The following is a 10,598-nucleotide window of genomic DNA, read 5'->3' as shown; positions in this document are numbered from 1 at the left end:
ATAAATGGAACATTGAATTCAAGGTGCTAAAGTAAGAGTGGCTGAACGGAAATTCCGCGTCCTTTCGACGCAAGCGCAGTATTGCAAACAATAGTCGGATGTTATGAAGATGACGAAACATAAGCCTTAGTGTAAATTGCTTTTTCTAGCGGTGGTTCCCTCCGAACTCGCAAATTGTACTTGCACTCCTTTCAGTTACAGGTTGCCTCACAATTCACACAAATGCAGCAGCTTGCTGCATCCCGCAAAAACCGGTAAATTTCACACAATAGATAACTTTGAAATATTCAGAGTTCTCACTGCAACAAAAGCGCAGATATTCAGACGAGGCCATTGTTTGCAACCAGTGTAGGCCAGGTTAGCAATGCACTCTACTGCAAAAGGCAGCATTCCTAATGCGAGAGATGATCATGATTTTAACCGCATATTGCTTAGCCCATGAAAGCTTTCTGACGGCCGGCTCTAAATTTCTCAGATGGCAGTTTTTGTAAATTGACATGGTGGTGGTTTTGTTAAAACGTTGACCTTCAGAGTGGCTGTCGTGCGTTCAATTCCACTGGGTCTGCAGTAAATTAGTACATCTTCTGCAGGTCTGTTAGTCAGTTCAAAATGATCAGAACATCAATCTCTTTTACCAACATGACGGTGTGTTTTATTAGTATGCCACATAACTTACCACTTAAACAACCAACAAATTAATGCTACTATTTGCAAAAGTAGCTATTCAGCGTAGGCAAAGTATTGGTGTTGGACTGATGGTTAAAAGGTACCGCTCAAAACAATTTTGACATGCTTTGGCACTGAGCCTGCTTGCTGCGTTCGCTTTTGAGTGTCGAGAACAGGCCCTCTTCAAAAACACTCGACTTTCCACTTGGCAGAACCTGAAGTGATTAGATAGCAACTGGTCATGAATCTTTAAAAGCGAAGCTGCCTTTGCCTGTTCTTTCGGTTTTCCTACTGCTGCTGCTGTTGCTGCCGCTATGCGCTTGTGTGGGATGCTGTAGCTGCTGCTTTCGCGCACACCGGGCCAGGGGGTGGTTCAGAGCGTGTATTTAGTTGGCAGGTGCGAGTCAGAGAGGAAATGTGATAGGAGAAACTCTTTTTGACCCCACCGCGTTGAATGTGCTCAATGTCATATCGAGCTCTCTGGCCGTAGCCATTTTAGCCGCTTGACAGCTCGCCGCAGGGGCGTCTGCGTCAGCTAGCGTCTGTGTTGCGACACCATGTACCCAGCACTTGATGATTGGACCGACCCGCATGCAGCCGTGCGCAGCTTAGCCGTGCCCGGGGAAAGGGGGATCCTGGGGGTTGAGCCGTTGCCGAGTGTTCAGACCTTTAAGGCCCCCCGGCGGAGGCGACACGCCTCTTTGGCCTCTGCTTCACGTAGACGGCACCCCCGGACTGACCCACCCGGGGGAAATCGGTAGTTGCCTTTTCCTGTCTCGTTCTCCCTCCAGCATTCGTGTTTCTCTCACTTTCCACCTTTCCTGTCTTCTCCTAGCTTCCGTTTACTTCCAATTTTTCCAGGCAGCAAGGGTTAACCTTGTGTGAATAACCAACCTAGGTTATCTCATATTTGGTTATAGTGATAACGTACAGCTGGCATTCGCAGTACCTGTTTTTACACTCCCTGTAACGTCCCATTGTAGGGCTCTACGGTGGGTGGTTGGCGTTATAACCGAAAATTACATTATTCTATGGCTAGTTCCTTCCCTGCCCTCCTTGATCGCCCTCACAAAGGAGGGCGCACCGAAGATGTATTCAAGTTCTTAGGTCGTGAAAGACGCAACTTCCCACGTTTTCATGTGATTCATTTGGAAAAGTCAGACACACAAGTGCGTGCAATCTCCCCATTTCTAGTATCAAAGTCTTTAACTCAGGCCCTTGGTCCAGGTTACAAGGCGATAAGGATGGGAAGTGGAGATCTCCTCTGGAGCTCCAGGATCTGAAACAATTTGAAAAGTTATGCAGTCTCGTGTCATTTGGGGACGTTCACGTGAGGGTGACTCCGCACCGAACTACGAACACTACCCGCGGCGTTGTCTCAGACGATGACTTGCTTCACCTGACTGACGCAGAGCTCTTGGAGGGCTGTAGTGAGCAGAATGTTGTCAATGTGAGACGAATAAAGATGAGGCAGGATGGTAAAAAGATTGCAACCAAACACTTAATACTTACCATCAATTCAAGTTTCCTACCCGAATCAATCGAGGCCGGGTGCATCAAGCTCCGTATCAGGCCTTACGTGCCCAATCCACTCCGATGCTTCAAATGCCAGCGCTTCGGCCACAGCTCGCAGAGCTGCCGAGGCCGACAAACTTGTGCTAAATGCAGTGCCAAAGAACACACCACTGAAACTTGTGAGAACGCTCTCCACTGTGTAAACTGTGATGGGGAGCACGCCGCGTACTCGCGGTCATGCCCATCCTGGAAGAAAGAAAATTGTTACAATTGAAGTCAAGGAAAACATAAGTTTCAAAGAGGCACGCAGGCGGGTTTCATACCTGCCCAAGAAAACCTTTGCCAATGTGGCGCGTCAGGGGGCAGCGTCACAACGGCCTCCGGCGGCTGTCCGACCCACAAACAATGAGTCGGCAGTTGCGCCGTCTGCCCCCACGGTGGTTGCAGCTAGCGCTGCTCCGCCAACCGAACAGAAGGGACCTTCGACCCCGAAGGTGGGCGCAGCCGAGGCTGCTCCAACTCCCGCGGCCCCTTCCAGCGCTGGCAACAGCCGGCGCAGCCAAATCCCTCAGGGCGTCCCACTGACCTCCGGGATGGTGGGCGCAGGGGTCTTGCCCTCCAAGGCGGGAGCTTCCCTGGTAACTTCTCGCTCACAAGAGCACGTGTCCGGCGCCTCACAAAAGGCAATGGACACTACACCTATCCGCACGGCGCTCCAAGCGCCTAAGGAGCAGCGAGGCTCCCTCGAACGCTCCAGAAAGGGCAGAACTCCCGTTACAGGGCCTCGAAAGAGCTCTGTAACCTAAGGCATCACCTCCGTTTCCAGACACACAACACTTATTTACTTCCAATATGGATACACAAATAATTCAATGGAACGTCAGAGGTCTTCTTAGGAACCTTGATGACGTGCAAGAACTTATTCAAAAACACAATCCGAAAGTGCTGTGTCTACAGGAAACACACTTCAAACCACAACACACAAACTTTCTACGACCGTATGTCCAGTTTCGCAAAGATCGCGATGATGCTGACGTATCATCAGGCGGTGTTGCCATTTTTATAGATAAAAGCATTTCGTGTCAGCGTTTACAGCTACAAACGCCCCTTGAAGCAGTGGCGGTTCGAGTTGTTCTCCTAAATAAACTCGTCACGATTTGCTCGATTTACGTACCCCCACCTTTCAAATTAAACAAACATGAATTACAGTCATTTATGGACGAATTGCCAGAACCTTATGCTGTTCTTGGCGATTTCAATGCGCACAGCTCCCTGTGGGGCGACTCTCGCATAGATGCACGCGGTCGTCTTGTTGAACAGTTCCTTTTTTCTTGTGGTGCATGACTTCTGAATAAGAAGGAACCCACATATTACTCTCCAGCAAACAGAACCTTTTCTTCAATCGATCTCAGCATAGTTTCTCCTTCTATTCTGCCTGAACTCGAATGGCAAGTTACAAAGAACCCTTACGGAAGCGATCACTTCCCCATACTACTAAGAACACCTCAAGAAAACGAATATCCACCACAGGCACCTCGGTGGAAGATTGAGACAGCTGATTGGAACAAATTTCGAACTCTTACTGGTATCGCATGGCATAACATCTCCTCGTTAGAAATTGATGCTGCTGTGGAGTATTTTACAGCCTTTATAATAGATGCCGCATCTAAATGCATATCACAAGTAAATGGCCTCTCGTGCAAACGGCGCGTCCCGTGGTGGACCGATGATTGTAGGATCGCACGTAAAAAACAGAACAAAGCGTGGGGTTTCCTACGCGCTTCTCCCACTGCAGAAAATCTTATCAACTTTAAAAAAGTAAAATCCGAAGGCAGGCGAACCCGCCGACAGGCTAGAAGAGAAAGCTGGCAGAACTTTTTATCGGGCATCAACTCGTACACAGATGAGGCGAAAGTCAGGAACAGGGTTAGTAGGATAAGAGGGCGACAAACATACTCCCTCCCTTTGGTAAACACACAAGGCGAAACTCTGAAAGACCAGGCAGATTCACTTGGGGAGCACTTTGAGCGTGTGTCGCGCTCAATCAATTATTCCCAGTCCTTTCTTAAACATAAATAAATAATAGAACGTAAGCCAATCATACGAAAATCCAGGCAGAATGAACCGTATAACCGGCCTTTCAGTATTGCCGAGTTGAAAGCTGCCTTGAACACATGCAAAAGCACTGCACCGGGACCTGACAGAGTCATGTATGACATGATCAGAAACCTACATACTGACACACAAGTTACACTACTTACACTATTCAAGACAATTTAGGCTTCCGGATACTTCCCTCCACATGGAAAGAAGCGATTGTGGTTCCTGTTCTGAAGCACGGAAAAGACCCTTTCTTGGCGGCAAGTTACCGTCCGATAGCTCTAACTAATTTTGTGTGTAAGCTTTTTGAAAAAAATGATAAATCGCAGACTTATACATTTCCTTGAGCTCAACAATATGCTTGATCCTTATCAGTGTGGATTCCGAGAAGGGCGGTCGACAACCGATCATCTTATGCGCATTGAAGGAAATATCCGCGATGCATTAATACATAAACAGTTTTCCTATCGATATTCCTCGATATGGAGAAGGCATATGACACGGCATGGCGTTACGGGATCTTGCAAGACCTGTCGGAAATTGGCATCCGTGGAAATATGCTGAACACAATTGAAAGCTATTTGTCAAATCGTACCTTCCGAGTAAAAGTCGGTAATGCACTGTCACGTCCTTTTACGCAGGAAACTGGTGTACCCCAGGGAGGCGTGCTCAGCTGCACTCTCTTTATCGTTAAGATGAACACGCTACGGGCTTCACTGCCACCGGCCATTTTTTATTCCGTATACGTAGACGATATACAAATAGGCTTCAAATCCTGCAACCTCACAGTATGTGAGAGACAGGTACAGCAGGGCTTGAACACGGTTTCGAAGTGGGCAGGCGAAAACGGATTTAAAGTGAACCCCAACAAAAGTTATTGTGTGCTTTTCACCAGAAAGAGAGGGCTCATTGCAGAACCCAGTATCGAAATGCATGGTCAGCGAATTCCTGTGAACAAAGAACACAAGTTCTAAGGCATCATACTTGATTCTAAATTAACTTTTATTTCATACATAAAGAACGTCAAGCTCAAATGCTTAAAAACAATGAACTTACTTAAAGTACTATCCCACACAACATGGGGCAGTGACAGGAAATGTTTAATGAACCTTTACAAGAGCCCCATTCGATCACGGTTGGACTACGGTGCCGTGATCTATCATTCTGCAGCCACGAGCGCGCTAAAATACTAGATCCGGTCCACCATCTAGGAATCCGACTTGCCACTGGAGCTTTCAGAACAAGTCCCATTGAAAGTTTATATGCAGAATCAAATGAGCGGTCACTTAATCTGCAGAGAACATACATCAGCCAAACATATTTTCTGAAAGTCCACTCTAATGCTCAACATCCGTGTTTTAATACCATTAACGATATGACATATGCTACGCTCTATCATTATCGTCCCTCCGTAAGACAGCCTTTCTCGCTGCGTGTGAGGGAGCTTAGTGACAAAATGCGTGTCCCAATCCTCGAGCTTCGCCCAACGCATCCAGCCAAGCTGCTACCTCATTGGGAGTGGCAGCTGATGCAATGCGATATATCCTTCATGCAAGTTACAAAACACGCTCCAGAGATTGAAATCCAAATGCAGTTCCGGGAAGTCCCGCACAAATACTCCTGCACGGAGTTCTACACAGAAGCATTGAAGTCACACGACGGGGTGTCCTATGCAGCCGGCGGTCGATCCTTCGCGGAAACCGATGTACTGCATCCGGAAACTAGTATCTTTACGGCTGAGGCTTACGCACTGCTGTCGGTCGCAAAGCATATAAATAAATCAAAACTCCAGAAATCTGTTATATATACGGACTCCCTTACTGTTGTGAAGGCCTTGATGTCTTTTTGTAGCCACAAAAATCCGGTAATTAATGAACTCTACTCCGTACTGTGTAAAGCATATATATCTAACATACATGTGATTATATGCTGGGTGCCTGGACATAGGGGCATTGAGGGAAACGTACTAGCGGACCAGATGGCCACATCCATTTTATTGCATGCAGTTAGTCCTACTGCTTCGGTCCCTGTCACAGACCTGAAGCCTGTCTTAAGAAGAAAGCTGCGAAACCACTGGCAACGTATGTGGGACGCAGAAGTAACTAATAAACTGCACGTAATAAAGCCACAGTTAGGTTCTTGGCCCTCCGTAACAAAATCACGGCGAACAGATGTCCTATTCTGTCGCCTCAGAATAGGGCACACGTTTGGCACGCATAACTTTCTACTCACTGGAAATGATCCCCCAACCTGTGGCAGATGCGGTGAGAGGCTGACCGTCCTCCACGTCCTCCTGGAGTGTCGGGCAGCCGAATCTGAAAGAAGGAAACATTTTTCCCTAGCATACCGGTAGCACATCCCCCTTCATCCAGTAATGTTACTCGGCCCAGAACCGTCGTTTGCCACCAACGCAGTCCTGGGCTCCCTGAAAGATATTGTATTACATGTTATTAGCCCCACACACTCGTAGCGTCTCCTCTCTTTAGAGGATGCCGCTGCGATAGCTGTTTCATATAGCACATGCCTCTAGGCTTTTGTGTTTCAAGGGCCCTGGCAAGGCAGTGGTGCTCCAGATAATTTCACCATCTAATATATTTTCTGTATTGCATCACTCTTTCACGATGGATTTTATTGCACATAGAACACGTCATTTGTCATCGACATAATCTTATTACAGATAGATTTTACGCACTGTAGAGCGACTATTTTAAGGCCCCTATACAGCCACTTTGCATTAACCCCATAGAACTCATAACTACCTTGCGAACTTATCACCACTGCCTTGGCGCTCGTTGGCCACACTTGGCCCTTGCGCCAACTAACACTACATATCATCATCATCAAAGCCTGAAACCTCCCCATCGCAGTTGATTGGTCGGATGTGCCGAAGCGGAGGTCTTAAAGATCAGGTAACACAAGAGTAGCGCTGTCAGAGTTTTCAAGTTTCAAAACTCATTAAAAAGAGTCGTGTTTCAAATTTAGACTCTGAGATAAAAAATTTAATTCCGATTCTAGTGCAACCACTTATTACAGTGCATCTGCAACATGGTGTATCGCTACAATAATTTTGCTAAAGAGGGCGTTCAATTTGTGTTATCCTTTCCCTAGCTGCATTGAAGCTAAAGCTCAATCAATAACACAAAAATGCAGTGCAGACTTTGTGGAAGCAAAATGAATCTCGGTTGATGGGGGATTCCTGAACAAGCCTTGTCGTTGAATCAATACACATAACGTAAAAAAGGAATGCAAGTCCAGCAGCTTAGCACACCTTAAAATGCAGTGAAAACAAGCGCAGGTGCCTCCATGCAAACGAAACTGACACCTCGAAACGCCTGAAACTCACAGGATATCAATAGAACAAAGCAAAGTATTTGTCACCTTGATTCCCATAAATTACTTGAAACCAGAGTGACACGTGGCTGTGCTAGGCGTGTATATAAGCAAACATACCGAAGAAGAGGAGCTCTATATCATGTTTAGACCCTAGCGTTGTCATGACCGCTGCTTTCAAATATAAATTCCTGCCTCTCACCAGAACTTGTGGTTAAAAGAGGGTACAAAAATGTCTAACATCAGACTTGTCACCAATATTCTAACTCTGTTTGCAACGAAAATGGTTCTAATACAGTAGCAGTGCGCAATCCTTCTATGAAGGCAGTTGTGGGGGCATAATTTACACAGGCTCTCTGGCGCAGTAGTAGCAGTGAAGGAGACTCACTTATACCGTGACATGAGTTCGTGTCCTTTGAGTGGCATCCATAGTGTTGTTACTTTATATGACAGAACACAATCTTTATAAAGAACCTCCCCCCCCCCCAACACACCAGCCACATCATCTACTCTGGCTGTTCAAGCGATAACGGTCCAGCATTTGTGGGCGCCATATTGCGAAGACTGATCGTGCAAGGTGAAATATTGTACGGCCTGTGTCGCATCAACTTTAAATCACCTGGCTTTCCTGGCATCTCGTCCGGCCTTCTTTGCGACCTCGTGCTCGAAGTGTTCGACATCCTCTCGAAAACATCCATCGCATATTCGTACGGCACAAGTAAGGCCATCGTAGCAGAAGATTTCATAGTGCCTGAATGTAAAAGCCCGCTGCAGCCGATGCGACGGGAGAAACTCGGTTACTCACTTCTCTGTCATGTGCAAGCCTTGCTAGGAGATCGAGGAGTAACATTTAACTGGCTGCTCCGTTGGCAGATTTTCCTGGCGCGACTACGATATCAGGCAGAATATCACGACCGACGCAACAAACCTCCCCTAAGAGCTTCAGCTGTTCATGCTGACAAAACGATGGACGTCGACGGCATCTCCTCTATCACCACATCTTTTGTCGGTACGCGTTTTTGTTGTTACTGTTGTTTCGCCGCGCTTCCCACCCAACACTGCCAGCTCACCTCGCGAGATCACTACCCTGCGGCGAGGCTTTATCATCCTCGGAGAACTTGTCGCTTCCAATCTGCCACAATGTAATTTAAATGGCGAGCACAACGTGTGCTGTGGATCCTCCAATACTGGCCACTACAACTGCCACACTCGGTGCTCGTGACTCAAATGCTCGATAGACCAGCGAAATGGCACTCTCTTTTCCTGATAGCATCAGCGTTTGGCGCTGGCAGAGAGCGCTTGCTATGCCTGTTTACTTGCGCAGAACATACAATAAAAAGAAATTGGAAAGATACAGAGAAAATTAGCACAGCCCCTGCTCAGAGATGACACGCGAAATTGGGAAGCGTGTCATCCTCGAAGTCGCCGAGTAACGGCGATTTCGAGGATGACGTAGGCCCTCGTCGGGGCGCGCGAGCGCCCAACTGCAGGCATAAATAAAGTTCCCTCCAATCCAATCCAATCCAATCGTCCTCCTGCTAAGATTTTGTCTTCCATCTATACTTGTGATTTATCAACTGCTTAGTTTCAGTTATCCAAACTTATCAGTGGAGGGTGAAGTCCATGGACATGTTAACTTGACCTGGCACACTGACGCACTTGCCTGGGATTTATCTTTTCCGGAGACACTACTGAGACGCAACATGCCATGATAATTCAGATCTCCAGTTATGAGTTATTAACTAGAAAGTTAAACTGGTGGCACCTAATTCTCTATATCGGCTGTACCTCATTTTTTTGTAATTGGTTCTTTATTAAAATCTACTTCGGGCTCTCTACCCCTATATATTCTCTTTATTTGCCTTAAACCTGCAATATCTTGGTTGTGCCAGTTTCCTTTAGTTCATTAAGGTTGTTTTTCACATTGAGGGACTCAAAAATATGCCGTGTACCTTGCAGAAAAAGAATGACAAGGAGCAATAATGTCAATGAGTGGTCCTGCTGGCCCTCAAGGTCATCTCTTTTACGTCACCGACAGCTACAACAAAGAGATGTTTCTATTGATATGGGTGCCGATGTTAGTGTCAAGTGAAATACCGCCAAGCGCACCATTTCCCTCTCTGTCCTCGCAAAGCCGAAAGAGCTACCAGCATGCTGCTCAAGCAACGCAGGTCACCCCTTGTGAGCCCTAGCATGTGCCGATTTTTGAGTTGTATGCTTCTCCTAGTGAACGTCCGCGAAGCTGCAGTCGGCGTAGATTGGGTTTTTCATTTCTTTTCCCAATGATCTGATATATATATATATATATATATATATATATATATATATATATATATATATATATATATATATATATATATATATATATATATATATATATATATATATATATCTTTTTCGTTTATTTATCTGCACTTCAAATAAAAACTGCAACAAAGAACTTCGTTCATTCTTTCTTTGGCCTAATCTGTCGCCTTCACATGCGTTCCTCGTGCTCTTTTGGGTAATAGCGGCAACATGTTCCGCGATGTTTTTGCCCCCTGGTCGTTTTAAGTGTTGTTCGAGATCGTGGAAACGCCTTGTATTCCTAGCCGCGCTCAAAGTCGCCTGCGTACCTTTGATTCCGTACCTACGCGGTTACAAGCATTTATAAATAATTCTATATTGTGCTACCTATCACAATCAGCAAAACCTGTCTATCGTAGCTAAATCAAGGGAGCCTTTACGCATGTCATATCCTCTGCGCTGAAATTCATCGCCATAAGCTGGCCCCACGGCCTGCAATGTTATCGGACTGAGCAAACTTCGATGCTCTGTTGCCATAGTCAGAAGTTCAAGTCATCGGTATTTTTTTAAATCCAAAGTGGTAAGCTCGGCTTCAACTCTTCCAACACACTACACTTCTCGGCTTGGAGTGATGCCTGACACTGGCTAAAATGCCGAGAGCCATTGGAGCTATACTAATCCAATTAGGAACACCGAGTAAG

General features: G+C 46.3%; 1 pseudogene; it reads left to right on the top strand.

Moving 5' to 3' along the window:
• The first annotated feature begins 8,920 nt into the window (after positions 1–8,920).
• Positions 8,921–9,031, top strand: LOC142591811 (U6 spliceosomal RNA; annotated as a pseudogene).
• Positions 9,032–10,598: the final 1,567 nt, after the last annotated feature.

This window comes from Dermacentor variabilis, chromosome 8, assembly GCF_050947875.1.
Source record: "Dermacentor variabilis isolate Ectoservices chromosome 8, ASM5094787v1, whole genome shotgun sequence".
NCBI lineage: Eukaryota > Metazoa > Arthropoda > Arachnida > Ixodida > Ixodidae > Dermacentor > Dermacentor variabilis.
Note: the sequence above shows the minus strand (reverse complement) of the source record. Positions and strands in the feature narration are given on the sequence as shown.